The following is a 26,137-nucleotide window of genomic DNA, read 5'->3' as shown; positions in this document are numbered from 1 at the left end:
TGCATTGTTTTTTTTTTTAAACATTTAATTATTTATGCAAAAAAAAAAAAAGCATAAGGTGTTCCCTATTTTTTATTCTCAGCCAAATACCAACCAAGCAGCAACAGCCTGACGTTACCAGGGTGGGCAAAGACCATGATTACTATCCCTCCCCAGCCTAAATAACACCAGCCTGTTATCGCCTAGGCTCAGGAGTGCTATTTTTGATGTTCTGGGTCTGTTTGTACTGGCTCCTCCCTGCACCCCTGTGGTGGTGGGTACTGGGGTAATAATTGGGGGTTAGCACTAGCTGTTTTTGTGGCTAATGCTAAGCCCCGGCCTAGTAATGGTCTCCATCTATAAGACAGCTTCCAATACTAAGCCCGTCAAGTAAATAAAATAAAAAAACCTGTTAAAAAAAAAATTTGGTTCCGAAAGAACACTCCTCCAAAAGCCCTTGTTAACCATTTTATTAACATTAAACCAAAAAAACACTGGTCACTGTACTCCTCCGAATCTAAAGTAATCCACAGGATACACAGTTCTGAAATGAGAAGAAAAAAATTAGTTAGTACATTTAGGGGGAAAAAAGTGTTAACATTTTTTTTATAAACACACACACATATATATATATATATATATATATATATATATATATATATATATATCACATTTTTTCTAAGCTGCAAATTGTTGTTCTGAAGTCATTTATTGGTTTTTGCTTATGTGTGCTAAAAAAAAAGGGTATTCAAAAGTGATTTATTGGTTTTTGCTTATGTTAACTTTTTGCTTATGTGAGCCAAATTTATCAACCCCCCTGTGATAGTATAATAAATGTGTCATACATAAGCAAAAATAAAGCAAAAAGAAAATGCCCACCGAACTTGCTTACCAAAGCAACGAAGATAAATGTCCCCGAAACTGCATAAAAGTAAATAAGTCAAGCACAAAATGCACCAAATTCATGATCACAACTATGCTTTTTAACTTTCTTGTGCCACCTCTTTAGCTGGATTACTTTAGAACAGTATTGTGTTCTGAAAAACTGGTGTACACAAATAATAAATGTGGCACGACCATATAGCCATACCTTCTTTATTAGACACTTTTGTAAAGTTTGTAGTTAGGTACAAAATGTATGTAAACTGCATAATACCACAATAAATGTGGCAGACAACAGGTGTTGGTGCACATGGATTAGAAATGTATCCCATCATTTTTTAATTATAATTTTTTTTATTGAAGACAGTTGTCATGTTTGGTAGTTTAGTGTTTTCTCATGTATTATTTTAAGTTCACATAAATTTCTTAGTGTAAAGTGAAGCTATACATTAGAAAACATATGCATGGATAAAATCAGAAATCCTACTCACATTCTATAGTTTATGACCACATTAAACAATCTGCTGCCTCATGGAAGCGACTCTGATTCCACTACATAAGAGAAGCCTGAATCCTCATGTCAGTGTATTTATGTTATTTTAGCTACTCCATGGTATTGTTGTTACATCACATGAAAACCTTGTTGAGTGATGATCACCGAGACGTAAGACTGGAAGCGTTCCCATGTGTCCGGTTTTCTTATAACAGCTCCAACACTTGCTGCAGGAAATGTTTAGACCAGAATGCTTATTTTTGTAGAATTTAGACTGATGATGTATGAGCATTTCAAGGATTAATAGTTGTAGTATAATAGAAAAGTGTTGTTGAATGGGGAACTCAATGAAAAGAATTGCTATGACTTGGAATGAATCACGCGCCGGGAGCAAGATACGGGAACTTTATACTAGGGATAGAAAGACCTTGTAAAATTCTTCTAATTCTGCATCTGACAGTCCAGAAATTCTTATAGCCTGGCAATTGTGTCTTTATAACAGATTCTGAAGTGACTATAGATGTAGTATAGGTAACAGTCAGACTTAGTGAGTTAATACATCTAGTTAAAGTGCTATGATTCTGATAACTCTACTACATCTTTATCTGGTCTCATCTTCATTTTTACAGTATGCATACTGTATTGTACCTGAGGAAGCAGGGATTGTAAGCCTCCAAAACAAGTTGCCCTTTTCTTGTTTTTATGTACTTGTCTGTATACAATAAATACCCCATTTACCCAATTCCAGTGAGAATATGGCACTATTATCAGCTACTTTAATGACCATATGCAGCTTCAGGTATTGATATATTGAAGAGTGATCTAGAAGGGTAGGTGAGGGTGAATATGAACTGATGTCTATTATGCCCCCCCCCCCCCCCCCCCCCATGGTGGATTATGTTACTCTCTGGAATATATTATAATTTCATGTGCTCCATATTTGATGAGTTACCACCTTTCCTCTGAGGTCTGGTATTCTTATCTTCTATTTTGTATCTGACAACTCATCTTAAAGGGGAGGAGGATACGAGCCCGCACCACTCACAGATACTGTTAACGGTATTGATAATATAGAGGCTGAATCCACATACCCATGCTCAGTAGAAAAAGACAGAGAGTCCACAATTTCACACGAAGAAATGAAGCCACGGCACTGCGTATACTTTGTAGTTAGAACACCTTCTTTATTGCAGCATAGCGGGTCAACGGGGAGCTGGACCAAGAACGGGCATCTTGGTCCAGCTCCTCGTTGACCCGCAATGATGCAATAAAGAAGGCGTTTTAACTGCAAAGTATACCCAGTGCCGTGGCTTCATTTCTTTGTGTGAAATCATCTTAAAGGGGTACTCCGGTGGGAAAAAAAATGTTTTAACTGGTGTCAAAAAGTTATACAGATTTGTAAATGACTTCTATTTAAAAAATATTAATCCTTCCAGTAGTTTTCAGCTGCTGTATGCTCCAGAGGTAGTTGTATAGTTCTTTCCAGTCTGACCACAATGCTTTCTGCTGAGTTCTCTGTCCATGTCTGGAACTTTCCAGAACAGGAGCCAATCCCCATAGCAAACCTCTCCTGTTTGCTATGGGGATTGGCTCCTGTTCTGGACAATTCCTGATATGGACAGAGGTGTCAGCAGAGAGCACTGGGGTCAGACTGTAAAGAACTACACATCCTCCTCTGGAGCATACAGCAACTGATATGTACTGAAAGAATTACGATATTTATATAGAAGTAATTTACAAATCCGTTTAACTTTCTGTCATCAGTTGATTTGTAAAAAAATAAATTGTTTTCCAATAGAGTACCCCTTTAAGGCTCCTCCAGTCATTTTAGTAAGAGAAGAATCCTTTGGGTTATACAGTATGATAGACCAGTCTGATATTAACTATGTGTTCACATGTGGCAGATTTGTTACAGAAATTTTCTTATTTATTATCTCTTAGTGGGACATATTGACAACCTGGTCTTCACAGGTACTGCAACAGTAGCAAACACGAAAGTGGAAAATGTAAGTGTATACTTCGGCAACAGTTCTGAATTTGTTAGGAAAATTATGTAGGCTGGATGCTTAGGATGTCTGGGCATGTTGGGAGTTGTAGTTTTGCAACAGCTGAAGGCACCCTGGATTGAAAACACTGACTTCTTACAATTTACAAAACAATACAACCCCAACGAGTTATTTAGCAATTAAATATCTGTGCTGTACATGCCTGAATTGTAGGGTAACATTTAAAGATATATTACCACCCCATCTACTGTATTTTTCGCTGTATAAGACGCACTTTTTCTTCCCCAAAACTGGGGGGTGGGGGGGTGGGGGGAAGTTAGTGCGTCTTATACGGCAAATACACATTAAAATCCTGTCCTATCGCGGCGGTCCCTGCGGCCATCAACGGCCGGGACCCGCGGCTAATACAGGACAACACCGATCACGGTGATGCCCTGTATTAACCCTTCAGATGCGGCGATCAAAGCTGACCGCCGCGTTTGAAGCGAAAGTGACACTAACCCGGCTGCTCAGTCGGGCTGTTCGGGACCGCTGCGGTGAAATCACGGCGTTCCGAACAGCTTACAGGACACCAGGAGGGATCTTACCTGCCTCCTCGGTGTCTGCTCTGTGACGGGATCCCCTGCATGGCCGGCGCTCTCCTTCGTCGTCATCACGTCATCGCGGCGTGTGTAGCGACGTAATGGTGGCAACAGTACTGAGGATACCGGGCAGCAGAGATGTTCCGGAGCGACGGGGACACCCTGGGGATGCGGCGCCAGCGATGGAGGGTGACATCCAGGGCAGCGGTGACGGGTCCGGAGCGGAGGGGACACGTGAGTACTACCTCCTATACCAGTGGTCTTCAACCTGCGGACCTCCAGATGTTGCAAAACTACAACTCCCAGCATGCTGGGAGTTGTAGTTTTGAAACATCTGAAGGTCCGCAGGTTGAAGATCACTGTCCTATACTTTACATTATATTTGGTTCAGAATCTTTATTTTCTAGATTTTTATCCTTTAAAATTGGGTGCGTCTTATATGGCGAAAAATACGGTATTCACATTTACAGTAACTGCTCGATTTAATAGATGCCCTATATTTACTGTAAACTGGGTTATTATATAAAACTTGCAGGCAAGGACCTAAATGAAGGCACATCGCGTATAAGCATCTAGATCTGTTCTTGTCCTCCCATCACTATTTCATCATCCTCTACTAGGCGGTTTGGTTTTTCTTAAGAAATGAGGAATAAATCAAAAATACTAAACGTGTTTTATGTACAGAATGAACCAAAACAACCTCTTAACCCTTGCGCGGTGTAAATGCATAATGCGTATTGTATAATGGGGGACATTTCCGACGTGTCATGGAATGAATTAACCGCACTGCCGTGCCGTCTCTAATGGGGACACTGGAGACAATTTCCCTTCCATCAAGTCGAAAATATGTGAAATGTTTCTGCAAGATGTCTACGTTATCAAAGTTAACAATTGCTATGTTTTTTTTTTCTTCTTCTTTTTTTCCCCCCTCAGTATAAAAAGGAAAACATGAATGATTTTTTTTTTGTGCCTCTCAGATATATTGCCCTATCGTCCAAATGACAGGTTTCTGGCTGATCCATTATGCCACCTGCTACTAAGGCTCCATAATATTACTCTGTGGAATGGTTTCATTCTCATCTACCACCTCGGAATTCTTCAGCTCAACCCCAGGCATCCCTTGTGTGTTTAAATCAGCTTAACAGCTCATACCGTGGGCTGATTTCCTCATAGGATTCCTTCTTCTTCATTTTTTTCCTAAAAAAAAAAAAAAAAAAAAAAAAAAAGTGATCACCTTTTGCAGATGCCCTCAGGATTAAACAGGACAGTCGGCCCCTTCTCTTGTCTGCATTGGTGTTGTACCGTTTGTAGTCAATAAAAGACTAACGAAAAAAGACTGAGCTGATGGAAGAATCAATCTTCTGGAAGCCTCCCCACAGTTTTCTCATCATCCTGTGCCTTGTGTCATCTTAAATTGTAAAATGCAAACCAAAACTCAGTGTGTGGGCAGACTCTCAGTGCACCTTGTTAACAAAAACAGTAAGACCACGCGTTTTGAAGTTACGAGTGCGGAGGTGGAAGACGATGTTGGAGCTGGAAGTTTTGCACCTTTTTTTTATTATTATGTTTTAATAAGGAGGATTTTCGGAGTTGTATAAATATAATGACACGTTGGTTTACAGCTGGTTCTATATATTTAAATAGATTTTTTTTTAACACCAGGTTAACTTTCAGGTTGTGAAATATTTAGGTTTAAATGAGTGAATCAATTCTATGAAAATTTTATTTGCTCCAAACTTTCAAAAGAATTTGCAATCCTCCTAATACAATTTTTTTTTTTATAAGGATTTGTTTGGAGAAAATCAAATGGTCATGAACAGGGACTCCTGTCAAAGGTAGGAGTCCCTGCTCCTGTACACTAAGCATGTTACTCTCACTATGCTCTTCCCCCTGATTTGACAAATGTTAAATGGACTATCCAGTATCCAGGATAAGAAAAAAAATATAGCTGGTTCCTTTCAGAAACAGAACCACCCTTGACCATGCCTTTTGAAGTTATATATGTGGAGGTGGAAGATGATGTTGGAGCTGGAAGTTTTCACTTCAAAAAAACATTGTTTTTTTTTATTATAGTGTTTAAATAAAAATCATTTTTGAAGTTGTATAACTATAATGATTTACAGTCAGATCTATATTTACATAGATCATTTTTTCTTTTTAAGACCAGGTTAACTTTCAGGTTGTAAAAAATGTAGATTTATTCTGTGAAGCTTCATTGAGTCCAGCAGGTCAGCTAATGTACAGGGCAGGGCAATATACAGCTATGACTAGAGATGAGTGAATCAATTCTGAGAGAATCCTACCAAAGAATTTTTAGGATTTTGAGGAGGATCAAATGATCAAGAGCAGAGATATGACACCTGATGCCCGTATCAGGAACTGTCCAAAGCAGGATAAAATCCCCATTGCAAACCTATGCTGCTCTGGACAGTTCCTGACATGCACAGAGGTGTCGGCAGGGAGCACTGTGGACAAGATAAAAAAGAAATTCAAAACTAAAAGAATTTCCTCTGTAGCATACAGCTGCTAAAAAGTACTGGAAGGGTAAAGATTTTTCAATAGAAATCCTTTACAAATCTGTTTAACTTTCTGGCACCAGTTAATTTAAAGAAAAAATGTTTTCCACCGGAGTACCACTTTAACTTTTGGGATGTGTAATATTTAAATGTATTCTCTAAAGCTTCATTGAAATCATTATATCAGGGCCCTAGGGCAATATACAGCTATGACTAGAGATGAGTTTATCAATTCTGAGAGAATCAAATTTGCTCTCTACTTACCGAAGAATTAACAATGTTCCTAATTAGATTTCTTTTTTAGGATTTGTTTTGAGAAACTCGTATGGACAATAGCAGGGACTCCTGTCAATGGTTGAAGTCCCTACTCCTGTACACTAAGCATATTACACTCACTCACTGCTCTGCTCCTGATAGCAAATGTTAAAGGGGTATTCTGATGAAAAAAATGTTTTCATATCAACTGGCTACAGAAAGTTAAAGGGTTACTCCGCTCCCCGTGTTCACGCCCGCCCTCTCGTGATGTCCCGCATCGTGATGTGATGTCACGTCCCTCCCCCTCAATGCAAGTCTATTGGAGGGGGCATGACGGCCATCACGCCCCCTTCCCATAGACCTTCATTGAGGGGGCAGGCCATGACGTCATGAGGGGGCGAACATGAACACGGAAGCCCACACACAGCATTCAAGAACTCAATGTTCCGGACGCTGGGTAGAAGAGTAACCCTTCAAACAGATTTCTAAATTACTTCTATTAAAACAAACGTAATCCTACCAGTATTTATCAGCTGCTAAAGTTGAGTTGTTCTTTTCTGTCTGAAAACAGTGCTCTCTGCTGACACCTCTGTCTGTCTCAGAAACTGTCCAGAGCAGGAGAGGTTTTTTAGCGGAGAAAAAAATAGTGCAAGCACTAATGATGAAAAACTTTATGGAACTGTCAGCAGAACTCCACCTACTGGAGCCCGACGGCAGTGTGAACAAGGCCTTAGGGATGTCTGCCATTTCACCACCAAGCCACCTACAGGTAAGTGACTATACTTTAGGCATAGCAGATTACACTCACTATGCTCTGAACCTGACTCGGCAAATGTCTAATAGACTATCCGATATCCAATGTTAAAAAAAAAGACATAACTGGTTCTTTTCAGAAACAACACCACCCTTGTCCTCAGTTTTGTTTGTGAAATTAAAGCTCCACTAAAAGGAATGGAGAGGAGTTGTAATACTACACACAAGCCAGGAGTGGCCCTGTTTTTGGCCATCTAGGTTTTCTTAATCCTGGATAACCGAGCATACTGTGAATGTCTCTCTGCTCAGTGTACAGGAGCAGGGACTCCAGCATATTGACAGGGTGTCTTCTGTATGAATCGGAATCGACCTTCAAATCTGAAACAAAGTTATCATACAATTCAAGTGAATCCTTCTGATGCAAACCGGGAGATCTTCTCATCATTATCTGCTAAAGGGTATGTAAACCTTTTCAAGAATGGTCTTGACTAAAAATCTCCTACCATTTTGCAGACCTATGCGTCTCTATGGAGGCAGACAACGGGGGGGGGGGGCTATTTATCAATTTTGCCTGTTGACTGTTTCTTTTTACCCTTTTTTTTTTCACTTTGGATTTGGACATGCACCAAATTTATCATTTGGCGCAAGTTGTTAGTAATTTTGGCTCAAATGTTGAAATCAGCTGTTCACAGCGCCTTTTACACAGAACTTACCGCCACAGAGGACGCGTATTTTACCCTGTAGAGCAGCCATTTTGGAGTCCCTCCTGCAGTATATCAGCAAGCGACATGAGTTATTTTCTTTTGTGTGGTTTATAGCCACCATGCGAAATGGATTTTATTTTCAACTTGAGTAGTTTTTTTTTTTTTTTTTGGTTACTTTAGTGCAGTGGTCTTCATCCTGCGGAACTCTAGATGTTGCAAAACTACAATTCCCAGCATGCCCGGACAGCCAACGGCTGTCCGGGCATGCTGGGAGTTGTAGTTTTGCAACATCTGGAGGTCCGCAGGTTGGAGACCACTGCTTTAGAGCTTTACCTTTCCTGAACCTGTGCGGCCATGTCCAATGCTGGCTCAACGGAGGGTGAAGGTCCCTCAGAGACAACTATGTCGCAGGATAGTATTGAGCAGCCCCGGAGGCGTCGCTGCTTTCACAAAAAAATGTTTTTATGTATTTTGACGCCTTTACATTTTCTGACATTGCTAAGTGTGTTTTCCATGTGCAAAATTTATTGGCGGTGATTTGCGCAAAAAAAAAAACTAAAGGCGCAAAATTGCGCCAAAGATCGCTTTGCGCAAATGATGAATTACTGACTAAAGTTAAAATCACACACAGGACCGTGTGATTTTGATAAACTTGTAAAAATGACAGTGGAGAAAATGCGCCAAACTTTGGGGCAAAAAGACACTGCGCCAAAGCATTGCGCCAAAGTTACGTTAAAAAAAAACACATAAATTCTTTGATAAATACCCCCCCCCCCCCCCCCCCGAATGTGTCTGATAATGCAGTTATACTTCTTTCTATCCACTTCTTTATTATACTAGCATACAAAATGTTTATTCATATAGAGGGAGATTTATCAAAACCTGTCCAGAGGGAAAGTTGCTGAGTTGCCCATAGCAACCAATCAGATCACTTCTTTCATTTTTCAGAGGCCTTTTCAAAAATGAAAGAAGCGATCTGATTGGTTGCTATGGGCCACTCAGCAACTTTTCCTCTGGACAGGTTTTGATAAGTCTCCCCCATAATGCAAGGACCAGATGGCCAGAGAGGAGGACTGCAGGATCAGACTACGCAGAGTATATTTATAGTAGACTGTAACCATGACAACACATAGAGAAAGATTGTGTAGGAGCTGTAGACACAAAATGAAAAATATATTTCATAATTTCAAACATAATGATTATCTCAAGATTATTTTCTTTTAGCATGAGTAGAAAAGCAAAAAGTAGAAAAGCAAAAATAAAGTTAAGGACACGAGTATTTATTCGTATCCTTTTTAACTTTTGGATTTTTTTTTTTTTAATCTATTTGTGATTAAAAATATGTGATTATTTTTTATTAACATTGGGGGAGGTTTATCAAAACCTGTCCAGAGGAAAAGTTGTTAAGTTGCCCAGAGCAACCAATCAGATGGCTTCTTTCATTTTTCAGAGGCCTTTTTAAAAAATGAAAGAAACAATCTGATTGGTTGCTATGGGTAACTAAGCCACTCTTTCATTACACAGGTTTTGATGAATCCCCCCTTATGTTTTCTTACTCTATAGAAATCAATCATTTGTAATTTCCTATATGTAACAGAACCTCCATAGGAAGAAACATATCTATATGCAAAACAATATCTAATCGTTCAAGGAGCCTTAGAACATTACTGAAAACTAGAGACAAACTAAGGACAGCGCTATAGTGTGCAGACAGCCCTGTGGTTTGTAAATAGCATTGTAATGTATACAGACCAATGTAATATGTAGACAGCATTTTGTTGTGTAGAATGCACTGTAATGTATGGACAGCACTGTAATGTGTAAACAATAGTGTTGAGCGGCATAGGCCATATTCGAATTTGCGAATATTCGCGAATATATGGACGAATATTTGTCATATATTCGCTAAATTCGCATATTCGTAATATTCACGTTTTATTTTCGCGTATGTGAAAATTAGCATATGCGAAAATGACCATATAAAAAGATTAGCATAAGTGAAAATATGACTGTATATTCGTAATTTCGAATATTTTTTTTCTTTTTTATTTATTTTTATTTTTTTCACAGTACACATCACAGTGATCATCCTTCTCTGCTTCCAGCTTGTGTGGTGTAAAGAAGGCTCTAATACTACTGTGTGGGACTGGTGTGCGAATTTTCGAATATGCGAATTTTCACCTATGTAAATTTTCGCATATGCTAATTTTCACATACGTGAATTTTCGAATATGCGAAGATAAAACGTAAATATTACGAATATGCGAATATATGACGAATATTCGTCCATATATTCGCGAATTCGAATATGGCCTATGCCGCTCAACACTAACTGTGGTGTGTAGACAGCAGTGTAGTGTATGGGCAGCACTGTAATGTGTAGACAGCAGTGTAATGTCTAGACAGCACTGTAATGTATAGGTAGCACTATGGTGTGTAGCCTCTTCCCACGGTGACCCCGCATCATATCACGGTGAAGATGGGACCCGCCGCTAATAGTGCGCTATTAACTCTTAAGCCGTGCGCTCAAAGCTGAGCCACGCGGCAAAAAGTGCCGGTTAGCTCAGTGGGCTGTTCGGGATAGCTGCGGCGAAATCGCGGCATCCCGAACAGCTTACAGGACAGCCGGAGGGTCCCTACCTGCCTCCTCGCTGTCCGATCGCCGAATGACTGCTTAGTGCCTGAGATCCAGGCATGAGCAGTCAAGTAACAGACTCATCGATCACTGGTTTCCTATGGGAAACCAGTGATCAATGTAAAAGTGTGTGCAGTGTTACAGGTCCCTATGGGAGCTATAACACTGCAAAAAAAAGTGAATAAAGATCATTTAACCCCTCCCCTATTAAGAGTTTGAATCATCCCCCTTTTCCCATAAAAATAAAAACACAGTTTAAATAAAAATAAACATATGTGGTATCACCGCTTGCGGAAATGTCCGAATTATAAAAATATATCGTTAATTAAACCGCACGGTCAATGGCGTACGCGCAAAAAAATTCCAAAGTCTAAAATTGTGCATTTTTGGTCACTTTTGATATCATGAAAAAATGATCAATAAGTCCTATCAATGCAAAAATGGTACCGTTAAAAACTTCAGATCACAACGCAAATAATGAGTCCTCATACCGCCCCATACAGGGAAAAATAAAAAAGTTATAGGGGTCAGAAGATAATTTTAAACATATGAATTTTCCTGCATGAAGTTATGATTTTTTCCAGAAGTCCGACAAAATCAAACCTATATAAGTAGGGTATCATTTTAATCGTATGAACCTACAGAATAAAGATAAGGTGTCATTTTTACCGAAAAATTTACTATGTAGAAACGGAAGCCCCCAAAATTTACAAAACAGCGTCTTTTTTTCAATTTTGTCTCACAATGATTTTTTTTTCCGTTTCACCGTCGATTTGTGGGCAAAATGACTGACGTCATTACAAAGTAGAATTGGTGGCGCAAAAAAATAAGCCATCATATGGATTTTTAGGTGCAAAATTGAAAGAGTTATGAATTTTTAAAGGCAAGGCGCAAAAAACAAAAGTGCAAAAATGGAAAAAACCCCGGTCCTAAAGACAGCACTATGGTGTGTAGACAGCACTGTAATGTATGGACAGCACTGTAATGTATGGGTAGCACTATGGTGTGTAGACAGCGCTGTTTTAAGTTATTGTTGCAACTATGAGTATAGGTTCGGAATGATTGTATGTAATGTATAGTAAAGCTAAATGTTGTTAAGACTTCTATAAAAAATGACTTGTTTTGAAAAGATTTTCCCATAAATCTTCCTAGAAGATGAAACATTGAAAACATTCTAAACAATTAGCAATACTTTTATACAATTACTTCTACTATATATCAGTAGAAAGCATGAATACATGCTGTAGTATTCCATTCCATGTTGCATTATAGAGAAATCTATAAAAAAAAAAAAAAAAAAAGGTTGATGGATAAACAATATCTATATTTATATACATTTTAGTATATATATATATATATATATATATATATATATATATATATACACGCATTGGCTGATAAGGGTTCTGGTACTTTGGTCATGTTTTGTGTTGTTTGTCTCTTATTTATATGTTTGTTTTATAGATTTATATGTAGCCTCAGGCTTTTCAGAAGGCATATACTTTATATCCCACCACACAATATGATATGTAACACTTACTTTCTCCTGGAAACCTATGTACGGTACATCAGTGCTCGCTGACTGTCTCTGACATCTAATGATTACTAATGCTTTGAGCTCCAGTAACTGCTTTGTGAGTCTTATAGTACAGTCACCGAGGATTTACTGTAGTGGAGCTCCCGCCATCCACTGTGGTCTACAGAAGATCCACCCTATAATGTACTTGGTATCTTATCTATGTCAAGACAGAGCGCATCTTATAATATGTGATAATACGTAAAAGGATAGAGAAAACATTCATTCTAAAATGCTGAATATTACAAATATTGTTTGACCAATCTATTTATTTCCAGACAGTGAATGTCTTAGAAGTAAGATATTGGCCTTCATTTACTAAGCTTAACCCGACTTAATTAGTGTTTTTTTTTTTTTTTTGCGTGATCCTTGCGACATGGCGCAGACACTATGCGCCAGTATGCGACCGATTTTACCGATTTTCTCGAATCGGCTTTTTTGAAACCCGAAAAAGGGGTGTTTCCCAGCAAATTAATCAAAATGCTACTTATTTACCAAAGATTCCGACAAGGTTTGTCGGGTTTCAGGTATTTCAATTACCGACAGCTCTAAGCAGTTGCAAAAGCTTAGTTGATAAAGGCAGTTTTTCCTTTTCAACAAACATATTTGTCTCCCCACGTAAATAGCGTAAATATAATCAATTAATGAAGTAAATGAATGACACACAAAGCATTATCAAGTATATATATATATATATATATATATATATATATATATATATTTTATTTTATTTTTTACATTTTTTAGGTGATACTACTACTCACATCATGGAACACACTGTTCTTTGATGGGAGTAGTAGTTACCTGTACTTATTGACAGATCGCTAGGGTTCGTTGCGATCCTCATGTATAATGTATAGATGCGGCAGCCGCTCTTCTATGGTCCCCTGCACTGACGTATATATACACCTATTCATATTTCCCGCAGAGCTGTGATTGGCCAGATGGTACAAGCCCATCTCAACTCTCTGTGAGAAATAGGAACATGTGTATATATATGGCAGGGCAGGGGACCATAGGATAGCGGCCTCTGCCTCTATACAATATACAGGAGTACCACATCGGGTGGAAAGAGTTATACCCGCTGTGATCTTTCCATAAATACAAATACTACTACTCCCAACATAGAGTACACTCGGCTCCATGCTGGAAGCTGTAGTACCTGCATTAATAGACAGATCGCAACGGGTGTCAGAAGTTACATTTGCTGCGATCTGTGTATTAATGCAGGTTCTACAGCTCCCAGCATGGAGCTGAGTGTGCTCCATGTTGGGAGTAGGAGTGCCTGCAGTTAAGGGCACATCACAACGGGTGTCACTACTGACACCCGTTGTGACCGTCCTGTCTATAGCAGAGATGCAGAGCGGCGGTATACATCGCTCCCATCCCTGCTCTGCACTGTACTCCGGGCCATCCACTCATTCATTCTTCTTTTCCTCAGAGCTGTGATTGGCTGCAACTTTCCGGGCAATCTCAGCTCTGGGTGGAAAATATGAACGGCCAGTGATGTGAAGAGAGCAGAGATGTGAGCTCTGTATAGAGCCACATCTCTGCTATATTATGGACGATCACATTGGGTGTCAGACTGACACGCGGGGCGATATGTCTATAGTACATTGTACGGATAACCACAACAAGGATACATACTTCAACAACAAGGAGATGTTTCTCTTCACTCTGGCTTCTGACTGGACAAGGGCCATCTCCACTCGGTTGCTGATGACTGGCAGTCACCACTGTTGAGCAACTAGGAGCCATTGATAACGTGTTGGTACTTTCATCATCCTCATGAGGAAAATGTGTACGCAGAAATTCTTGAAAAGCTGCAGAAATGTCATCCTTTCCATGAGACATACAGTGACCCCTCGACTTATGATGGCCTCAACATATGATCATTTCAACATATGATGGCCTCTCAGAGCCCATCGTATGTTGAAGGCAGCCTCGACATATGATGCTGCTGTGTGTCGGGGCCATCATACAAACAGCTATCTGACAGCGCTGACAACTTCAGCATCTGACAGATAGTTGTATAATGTGCCCCGTGTGCCCCGTTCTGCCTCCTGTCACTCACATGTTGTCCTGCTAACTCACGCAGGCTTCCACTGTGAGCTCCGTGTAAGCCCCGCCCCCCCAGTGTAGCCATAGTCAATAGCCTGCAGCATCTTGCTGCAGGCATCCAATGAGCTGCTGGCTGCCCTCCCCTTCCTTTCCTATAGAGCTGTAGTCGGCAGGATGGTAATGGAGGACATTCTGTCCCCCCTGAAGGTATTTAAAGAACTGTACAGTACTGTATGCGATGTCACACATCACATACAATACATATACACACAATACACCCCATACATCAATGTTTCCCTATCAGTGTGCCTCCAGCTATTGCAAAACTATAACTCCCAGCATGCCCAGACAGTCAATGGTAGTACATGCATGCTGGGAGTTGTAGTGGTGCAACAGCTGAAGGCACCCTGGTTTGTTAAACACTCCCCATACACTCCACATACAATGGTCATCCCAGAACCAATTAGCAGTTTGCCATAGAGATATGTATTCAACATACAATGGTTCCAAGGCCCCAGAACCAATTACCATTTTTACATAGACATATGTACTTGACATATGATGGTTTCAACATATGATGGTTCTCCTGGAACCAATTAATATCATATGTTGAGAGACCACTGTAATTTTACCTCACACTCAAACCTGTTCTGGTCAGAAACTTTCCCGCTTTTCCTGACTAGATTTCTCCGATATGAACGGGTGAGCGACAAGCAAACCCGAGTGCGACATTGTGCGACACACATGGGCAACAGCTTAGTACATTTGTAGGTAAAACATTAGATAACCGACTGTAAAAAGCAGAAATTCAACCCAACAACCTTAGGGCCATTATGTTTCTTTATATCGAATGTCATATTTTATTCATTGCTTATTCATTTGGATGGAATACCTGCAGAAAATTTATCAAATCTGTACAAAAATTGTTGTGAATTTTGTTGCAGATTTTGCTGTGCATTTGCTGCAGATTTGCTATGGAATGCAGAAGATTTGATGCAGATTTTTAAATCCAAACTGAATGTCAATTCCTTTAAAAAAAAAATTTCCATTGTGGGGATCAAAAATCCCACTTACTTTGCCGGTACTGTAATGCGCTGCTGATTTGCTGTGCAAAATTTTCCACGGAAAATCCATGTAGCCAATCCATCTAGTGCGCATTTACCATTACATAGACCAATTTAAGAGCGGTTTGGAGTGTTTTATAGATGGTGTTTTTCTTGAAAAAGGGTGGAAAAAATTATATGTCATAAAGAATGGATTGCAATTTTTTGTAAAAACTAAAAATTGTGGGTGCATTTTTTTTAAAAATCAGAGACAAGAGATTTTACAAACTGCAGCTTGCTACAGCTCTGACATTAATTTATCCAGTTTACGGCATGTTTCTCCCATTGACCTCCATAAAAAAAAAAAAATTGTTTTATATCTTCTCTTTGTTGTTATTCTTGTGTTTTTTTTTTTGCTTTAGGCAATAGAAATCCTTGAACTGCATGGAAAAAAAAGTCAGCTAGAATAGCCATACCTGTGTTGATAAAGAAGGCTGCTGTTCACTCATATATAGCACCTTTGTAATCCCACTGGGAGTCATCTGAACACCCAGAAAGGTGGGTCCCGGGGTCTGCTATGCGGCTGCACCACCTTTTTCATCTTACATTGTGCTGAATTGACACAGCTGCTTTAGCCCTGTGTGTCAATCAACAGTGTGACTGTCACGATTCGGCTTACAGGTAGTGGATCCTCTGTGTCAGCGAGGGATTGGCGTGGACCGTGCTAGTGGACCGGTTCTAAGAGGCTACTGGTGTTCACCAGAGCCCGCCGCAAAGCGGGATGGTCTTGCTGCGGCAGTAGCAACCAGGTCGTATCCACTAGCAACGGCTCAACCTCGCTGACTGCTGAGAAGGCGTGGGACAGAAGGACTAGGCAGAGGCAAGGTCAGACGTAGCAGAAGGTCGGGGCAGGCGGCAAGGTTCGTAGTCAAGATGGATAGCAGAAGTTCAGGTAACACAGGCTTTGGACAACACTAAACGCTTTCACTGGCACAAGGCAACAAGATCCGGCAAGGGAGTGCAGGGGCAGTGAGCAGATATAGTCTGGGAGCAGGTGGAAGCCAATTAAGCTAATTAGGCCAGGCACCAATCATTGGTGCACTGGCCCTTTAAGTCTCAGAGAGCTGGCGCGCGCGCCCTAGAGAGCGGAGCCACGCGCGCCAGCACATGACAGCAGGGGACCGGGACGGGTAAGTGACCTGGGATGCGATTCGCGAGCGGGCGCGTCCCGCTGTGCGAATCGCATCCCCGACGGCCATGACAGTGCAGCGCTCCCGGTCAGCGGGACTGACTGGGGCGCTGCGGGGAGAGAGACGCCGTGAGCGCTCCGGGGAGGAGCGGGGACCCGGAGCGCTAGGCGTAACAGTGACATAGTCAGAGAAAGGCAGTGTGGCCCTGCAGCATAGCAGACCCCGCCTCTTTGACTGTTTGACTGACTCCCAGGGGAATTGCAAAGGAGTTATTTGTGAATATACAGCAGCCTGCATTATTGATAGACTTGTGAACCTAGTGCACTGTGTGTAGCTTCACAAGCCTATTCTAGGTGACAGCGGCACTTTAATGTCTAGAGGAGGCATGTGCAGCTGTAGGTAAAGATCCCAAGGATCTTAGCTGCCACTTTTTTATTTTTTATTTTTGCCCAAGGGCAACTTTTGCACATCATAAATTTGTGACTACTACATAAATTCAGTTAAAACTGAAATTTGCTTAGGTAAAGCAGTTTGTAACTTTTTGCTTACCCACAAAAGTCACAGAAAAAAGTACTTAGGTGCATGTGCGACTTTTTGTGCGCCTTGAGTAAGCAAAAAAAGGCTCTAAATACCTTGATAAATGTCCCACTATATACATGAACAAAACATAAGTAAAACCCAGAGGACCACACACCAGCATTGCCACTTTTTGTATATGTGGAGAGAAGAGATTAGGTAGAGTTTAGGTCCCAGAGATCTTAATGTGGCCCCAATTGTAGCTTTGGCTTAAGGAACTGGGGGGGGGGGGGGATTTATCAAAACCTGTGCAGAGGAAAAAATCATCTTTGACAAGGGTTCTGAAAGATTAAAGAAGCAAGCTGATTGGTTGCTGCCAGCAACTTGTCAACTTTTACTCTGCAGAGGTTTTGATGAATCTCCCCATAGATTCTGTTCTGAGATCATGAAGGGGTTCTCCACCATAAGGTGACTTTAGTGCTTACCTGCCAGACAGTAATGGACATGCTTAAGAGGGTTCCAGCTGTTGCAAAACTACAAATCCCAGCAGAATCATTTCCCTCCCACTCAGCGATTGCTCCACCCTTTGAAGCAGAAAGGTTCCCTTTCATCACCTGACTAGTGATGTAATGTCTTGGGCCGCATTGCAACCTGAGACAAAACCTGAGACAACGCTCATTTTGTATGCTGTTAAAAATAAACATCGGGGAAAAGATCACATAAGAATTGTGAGACCACCATCAAACACAGGTACAGACACTATATTATGAACTACAATAACTTTACAGCCCCTGTAGTATAGTAAAATAAAAAACATCCTGGAATACCCCTTTAAAAAGACTCAGATGCCCTAAAAGGGCCAAATAACCAGGTAATAAGAGACTTCAATCTCAAGCCAAAAATGGGCTTTGAACTCTGGAAAATGATTTTAAACTTTTCTTTGGTCAGGATCCAAAAAGTGATATTCAGTATAGGCTGTGTTCACACGTGGCTTTTAACACCTTAAGGACCATGGACGTGTATACACGTCCAGGCTGAATGCACGTTCAGCCATTAGGACGTGTATACTCGTCCATGGTTCTCGTGGGTGCTGCCCAGTGCACCCACGAGATCGCAGCAGGGACTTGGCTGTAAAACACAGCCGGGACCCTGCCGCAATGCTGGGACTGAAGTAAACTTCAGTCCCGGCATTTTAACCCTTACAGCTGCGGTCGGAAGTGACCGCTGGCTGTAAGTGTTATGACAGAGGGAGCTCCCTCTGTCTTCCCTGCAGAACCCCGCGACGCGATCGCAGGGTGCTGTGTGTAATCCCTGGTGAGCGGGGACCTGCGTTACTGCTGGGACAGAAGAAAACTTCGGTCCCGGCAGTTTAACCCTTACAGCCGCGGTCGGAAGCGACCGCGAGCTGTAAGGAGTTTTGACAGAGGGAGGGGGCTCCCTCTGTCTCTCTTCTGTAGCATCCCGCAACTATCACGGGGTGCTGCTGCTTACCTGGGCAGCCGGGGGTCTTTACTAGGACCCCCAGGTCGGCCCCGGTTATTGCCTGAGGCACATCCTGATATGCTGCCTGCTAGTGTACTGGCAGACAGCATATAACTGCAATGCTTTGGAATACTAAGTATTCCAAAGCATTAAAAAAGTGTAAAAAAATATAAATAAATAAAAGTGTAAAAAAGAAAGTGTAAAGACAATAAATGTAAAAAAAAGTGTAAACATTTTTAAAAAAGTGTAAAAAATAAATAAAAATACATTTAGTAAATATAATCAAACACAAAAATGCATAATGTGTGGGATCACTCGGCGCACATCCACAGCATATTACATGCTGCGGATGCCCGCCAGCAGTCACAATAATGAGCTCCCTGCTGCGGCTAGGTAGCTTTGTGTGTCCACTCATAGCAGCGGATTTCCCACCGGCAGTCATGAGAGGATACACTGAGCTACCCAGCCACAGCAGTGATCTCGCCCCTTGTGACTGCTGGGGGCCATCCACGGTGTGAAATAAGCCGCGGATGTGCTCTGTGCCCCTACACTGCGTCCCGTTCATACTGCGTTTCCGCAGTGTTAGAGGTATCAGTCAGCATCACGTCAAAAAGAGTGATGCTGACGTATACTGTAGTAGCTCCAGTCATTTCTGAATGAGACAGGTACAATATACATTGGATCCCTTTTTTGGCATGACAACGGACACCTATACTGCAGAAATGCAGTACGAATGGGGACTATTCATATAATGATTCCCAGAAAGCCAAAGGGGCTCCTCTCCTTCTTGGTCCTACCAGGTGGTCAAGCAACCAGATATAGCCTAAGTAGGGGTCCTGCCCAGCCGGGGACGAAAAGGGTGATAAAATATGGGGCGTATTTCCTCCATTTCAAAGCGACTTACCAAAATGATGTCCCACAAATAAAGGATTTGTGGGGAAAAAAGCTAATTTCTATTTTTTCCACTGACTTTGAAATAATTCTATCCACACAATAAAGGCTCAACATACTCACTTTTGCCCTAGGTGAATACTTTGGGGGGTGTAGTTTCGAAAATGGGGTCACTTCTGGGGGTGCGGTATTGTTCTGACAGCTAGAATGCTTTGCAAGTGGAAGTGCGGCCCATAATTTGTATAATGATATCCTGAAAGCCAAATGGAGCTCCTCTCCTTTTGGGTCCCACCATGTGGCCATGCAACCAAATATGGTCTAAGTGGGGGTATTACCGAGCACGGGACAAACAGCGTAATAAAATATGGGGCGCATTTTCTACTTTTCAGATGCAATGTTGAAAAAATATGTCCCACAAATGATGCAATTGTAAAAAAAAAAAAGATAATTAAAATTTTTCCGCTGATTTTGTATCCATTCCAGCCACACAAAAAGGACTCAAAGTACTCCCTTTTGTTCTAGATGAATACTTTAGGGGGTGTAGTTACCAAAATGGGGTCACTTGTGGGGGTTCTGTATGGTTCTGGCAGCTAAAACCCTTTTCAGGCATGAAGTGCAGCCTACAATCCATTTGGCCTAAAATGATGCCCTGAAAGCCAAATGGCACTCCTTTCCTTCTGGGTCCTACCACGCGGCCAAGGAACTAAATATGGCCTAAGTGGGGATATTTCCAAACACGGCCCGAGCAGCTTAAAAAAATATAAGGTGCATTTCTTGCAATATCTGAAGTGATGTACAAAAATATCTCCCACAAATGATGTATTTGTGAAAAAATGCTAATTTCGAATTTTTAACACTGACTTTGTAATAATTCCTGCCAAAAAATACGGTGTTAAAATACTCACTGTACCCCCTAGTGAATACCTTGAAGGGTCTAGTTTTTAAAATGGGGTCATTTGGGGGGGGGGGGGGGGTTCCTATGTTCTACCACCTTCAAATTTCTGTAAACCTTGCATAGCACATACATTTTTTTTTCTAAATGTTCAAAATTTCAAGTTAAATTGTTAGGCTTCTAATTAATTTAAAATGTGAATTAAAAACAAAAAAAATGCTGTCAAAAATAAAGTAGACATCTGAAAGTATAAGTTTCATAAACTACTTGGTCAGTAAGTATAAATATATGCAACGTATTAGTGTTAAAATAGCAAAAAATCTTATTTTTTTTTTAAATTTCATGTTTTTTTGCATTGTAAAAAAAAAAAAACTACAAATGATATTGACTTACTTTTACTATGTACTTGAAGGACAAATTATGACAAAAAAACAATGTCAGAATTATCGTGATTGGCAAAATGGTACCAGAGTTATTCTCTAATAAAGACAGACATCCCCGATTTGAAAAAACAGGCCTGGTCTTTCAGGGGCGTACAGGTTTATTTGTGTTGGTCCTTAAGGGGTTGATAAGCTGCACCGCTCATCTATTTTCCGAAATTGTGGTAATTTTTTTTGCATATTTGGGGTTAGTTTCAGTAAAAATAGGGCAACATTACCACAATTAACTTTGTTTGTGGAAAATAGTGGTAAAATTGATGCATTACCGCCAATTAAACACCATGTGTGAACACAGCCATAAAGTGCGGTATACGGTAAGTCACTTAGTCTAATGATATATATATATATATATATATATATATATACATACAGTATGAATATGAATATACAGTGTCTATATATATATATATATATATATATATATATATATATATATATTATATATATATATATATATATATATATATATATATATTATTTTTATATATATATATATATATATATATATATATATATATGTCTGTATTGTATATATAAGTTTATCAGCCTTAAGGTAATGTGGCGGGTTCCAGGTAAATGTAGCTACAGCGAAGAGGTTAAAGCCTAAAGTGAAATGTGAAATAATGAAGTGAAATGACTGCTCCCTGCAGGCATATATTTGCAATTTCACTAAGCATGACTACAACTAGGCACATCAAAAACAATCTATGCTGAAATTATTTTCATGGGCACATTTACCCTTCAAGGAATGTGCATATGTCCATATCCATTTATATATTACAGATGTGGCAGGCGATAAATTGAAGCAATTTGCCTTGAAAGATACAATAACGCCTGTTACATCTGCACAACCAATTTTACAGTCGGGCTTTGAAAATGTTAACCACATAATTATTTCTTTTTTACTTCTGATTGTTTTAGCTTCTTAAATGTGCTGTTAAGTGGAACTTTATCTATAACAGCTGGTCTGCTAATTCCCGATAGAAAATTACAGCTCCAGTGTAAATACGGAGGCTTGTTTTGTCAGTAATTGAGTCTCTGTTTTGTGGATTTAGTCGTCTTGGCAGAAGAAAGTCTTGCTGTACATCTCGAGTTGTAAATATGTTTACAATTAGATTAAGCGTCTTCTGTTTGTCGAGTCAAGAGTACGGCGGCATACTCCAATTGACAAGTTCTCATTTATTACACAGGATTTTTTTGTTTTTTTTTAGACATCTTAACTAGGAATAAGTGTCACTTTAAAAATTCTCTTCCCCGCCGACTCTTCATGATGCCATGGGATTCTTCAACTTGGCAAATCAATTATTTTTACAAAAATATGCAAAAAGTTTATACAGTCATAGCCGTAAATGTTGGCACCTTTGAAATGTTTCTAGAAAATTAAGTATTTCTCACAGAAAAGGATTGCAGTAACACATGTTTTGCTATACACATATTTATTCCCTTTGTGTGTATTGGAACTAAAGCAAAAAAGGGAGGAAAAAAAGCAAAGTGCACATAATGTAACACCAAACTCCAAAAATAGGCTGGACAAAATTATTGGCAACCTTTCAAAATTGTGAAAAAATAAGATGGTTTCAAGAATGTGATGCTCATTTAAACTCACTGAGGGCAAGAAAAAAAGAAAGAAAGAAGATAAACAGAGAGAAGTTCACTTAGTCTTTGCATTGTGTGTCTGTGTGTGCCACATTAAGCATGGGCAACAGAAAGAGGAGAAGAGAACTGTCTGAGGACTTGAGCAACAAAATTGTGGAAAAAGATCAACAATCTCAAGGTTACAAGTCCAGATTTAGATCTAGATTTGCCTTTGTCCACAGTGCGCAACATTATCAAGAAGTTTGCAACCCATGGCACTGTAGCTAATCTCCCTGGGCATGGACAGAAGAGAAAAATTGATGAAAGGTGTCAGCACAGGATAGTCCGTATGGTGGATAAGCAGCCCCAAACAAGTTCCAAAGATATTCAAGCAGTCCTGCAGGCTCAGGGAGCATCAGCATAAGCACGAACTATATGCTGACATTTAAATGAAATTAAACGCTATGGCAGGAGACCCAGGAGGACCCCACTGCTGACACAGAGACATAAAAAAGCAAGACTACATTTTGCAAAAATGAACTTGATTAAGCCAAAACCCTTCTGGGAAAACATCTTGTGGACAGATGAGACCAAGATAGATCTTTTTGGTAAAGTACATAATTGTACTGTTTACCAAAAACGGAATGAGGCCTACAAAGAAAAGAACACAGTACCTACAGTGACATATGGTGAAGGTTTAATGATGTTTTGGGGTTGTTTTGCTGCCTCTGGCACTGAAATCTGAGGATTACCAACGGATTTTGGGTCACACTGTATCAGAAAGCTGGGTTTGCTTCCAAGATCTTGGGTCTTCCAGCAGGTCAATGACCCCAAACATACGTCAAAAAGCAACCAGAAATGGATGGCAACTGTTATGCCGAGCGTTCCGGGTCCCTGCGCTCGCGGCATCTCTCTCTGCAGCGCCCCGGTCAGACCCACTGACCGGGAGCGCTGCACTGACATTGTCGGCGGGGATGCGATTCGCATTGCGTGACGCGCCCGCTGGCGAATCGCATCCCAAGTCACTTACCCGTCACGGTCCCCGGCTGTCATGTTCTGGCGCGAGCGGCTCCGCTCAATCAGCCTAATTAGCTTCCACCTGCTCCTTGGCGATATTACCTCACTTCCCCTGCACTTCCTTGCCGGATCTTGTTGCCTTGTGCCAGTGAAAGCGTTTAGTGTTGTCCAAATCCTGTGTTCCAGACCTTCTGCTATTCCTATTTGACTACGAACCTTGCCACCTGCCCCGACCTTCTGCTACGTCTGACCTTGCCTCTGCCTACTCCTTCTGTCCCACGCCTTCTCAGCAGTCAGCGAGGTTGAGCCGTTGCCGGTGGATACGACCTGGTTGCTACCGCCGCAGCAAGACCATCCCGCTTTGCGGCGGGCTCTGGTGAATACCAGTAGCAACTTAGAACCGGTCCACCAACACGGTCCACGCCAATCCCTCGCTGACACAGAGGATCCACATCCAGCCTGCCGAATCGTAACAGCAACAAAGCGCTGGAGAGTTCTGAAGCGGCCAGGAATGAGTCCAGATCTAAATCCCATTGAACACCTGTGGAGAGATCTTAAAATTGCTGTTGGGAAAAGGCGCCTTCCAATAAGAGAGACCTGTAACGATTTGCAAAGGAAGAGTGGTCCAACATTCCGGCTGAGAGGTGTAAGAAGCTTATTGATGGTTACAGGAAGCGACTGATTTCAGTTATGTTTTCCAAAGGGTGTGCTACCAAATATTAAGTTAAGGGTGCCAATAATTTTGTCCAGCCCATTTTTGAAGTTTGGTGTGACATTACGTCCAATTTTCTTTTTTCTCCCTTTTTTAGTTTAGTTCCAATACACACAAAGGGAATAAACATGTGTATAGCAAAACATTTGTTAAAGCAATCCTTTTCTGTAAAAAATACTTAATTTACTCGAAAAATTTCCGGGGTGCCAACATTTACGGCCATGACTGTATGTAAAAGAGTGCTGCATTACAGAAAAATTTACATATTTCACATTACTGTTCTGCTATTGTTATGCTATTGTTGATGGGAATACTAATAAAGAGGGAGGGGCTTATCAACATTTATTGTTATTATTATTATTCATGTGCAGTGGTGCCTCAACATACGATGGTAATCTGTTCCAAATGGATGACGGGATAGCGTGCGCAGCGATGTGATGATGACCACTTGGGGCACCATAGAAGGCTATCCGGTGGCAGCTGAAGCAGTCTCTGCTGCCGGATAGCTTTTTATGCGATGGCCCCGACATGCAAAAGCATCGTATGTTGATGCTGCCTTCAACATGTTATGGCTTCTGAGAGGCCATCGTATGTTGAAATGATCGTATGTCGGAGCCATCGTAGTTCGGGGGGTCACTGTATTCACTATTATTATTCACTACCTCGCCATCTTGCTCCTCTCTACTATGTGGTCCATTCAGTGCTTGACATCATTTGTTTGCTTAGTGTCCTATTCAGCTCCTGACCCCTTAGGACAGTGGTCTCAAACTGTGGCCCTCCAGATGTTTCAAAACTTCAACTGTGGTGACCACAGTGCTCTCTGCTGACACCTCTGTCCTTGTCAGGAACTGTCCAGAGCAGGAACAAATCCCCCTGACATGTACAGAGGTGTCATCAGAGAGCACTGTGGTCAGACTGAAAAGAAATTCATAAAGAAAAGAACTTCCTCTGTAGTATACAACAGCTGATAAGTACTGGAAGGATTAAGATTTTTATATAGAAGATAAAAAGTCTGTTTATCTGTCTGGCATTGGTTGATTTGAAAAAAGTTGTTTTCCACTGCAGTACCCCTTTAAAGGGGTACTCCAGAGGAAACAAAATGGTTTAAAATCAACTGGTACCAGAAAGTTAAACAGATTTGTAAATGACTTCTATATAAAAATCTTAATCCTTCCAGTACTTATCAGCTGTTGTATACTACAGAGGAAGTTATTTTCTTTATGCTCCAGAGGAAGTTGTGTAGTTCTTTCCAGTATGACCACAGTGCTCTCTGCTGCAATCCTTAGACCAATGTTTCCCAACCAGGGAACCTCCAGCTATTGCAAAACTGCAACTCTCAATATGCCCAGCCTTCGGCTGTCTGGGTATGCTGGGTGCCTAGAGTTGTAGTTTTGCAACAGCTGGAGGCACATTGGTTGGGAAACACTGCCTTAGACTCTGCTCCCTGGTATAAGCTAGTGCCAAGTCTATATCAGTAATAACCCAGAGTGTCTATATTTCTGGTAAGAATTGTGACACTGCTCCGATGCAGCTAAAATAGTATATAGTTAATATACAAATCCATGTGTCTCCATGGCTACAGACTACAAACAAATCTGTGTTGTTTGATGCTGTAGTGATGTGTTATACTAGTCCCTCTGAGCTTCCTTCTTTCTAGCCAACGGTAACATATTAAAAAATCATATTACATGCAGGATGTATGTGGTCTATGTCTTCTTCTTTGTGCAGCAATATCCCCACCCCCTGCTGTACAGAAAACTACACAGAGCTGTCTACCTGCAGAAAAGGTTTACATCATTGCTATGCATCTAAAAATCCTGGCCAAGGAAATAGAAGTTATTGGCACTGTCTCCGCATACATAACTCGATAGCCCCCCCTACCAGCTATATCCCTGAAACTACAACAAAAGCCAATTCAGATAAATGGAGCTGTTAAAC

This window comes from Hyla sarda, chromosome 8, assembly GCF_029499605.1.
Source record: "Hyla sarda isolate aHylSar1 chromosome 8, aHylSar1.hap1, whole genome shotgun sequence".
Classification (NCBI taxonomy): Eukaryota; Metazoa; Chordata; class Amphibia; order Anura; family Hylidae; genus Hyla; species Hyla sarda.
This window is presented reverse-complemented; position numbering follows the sequence as displayed.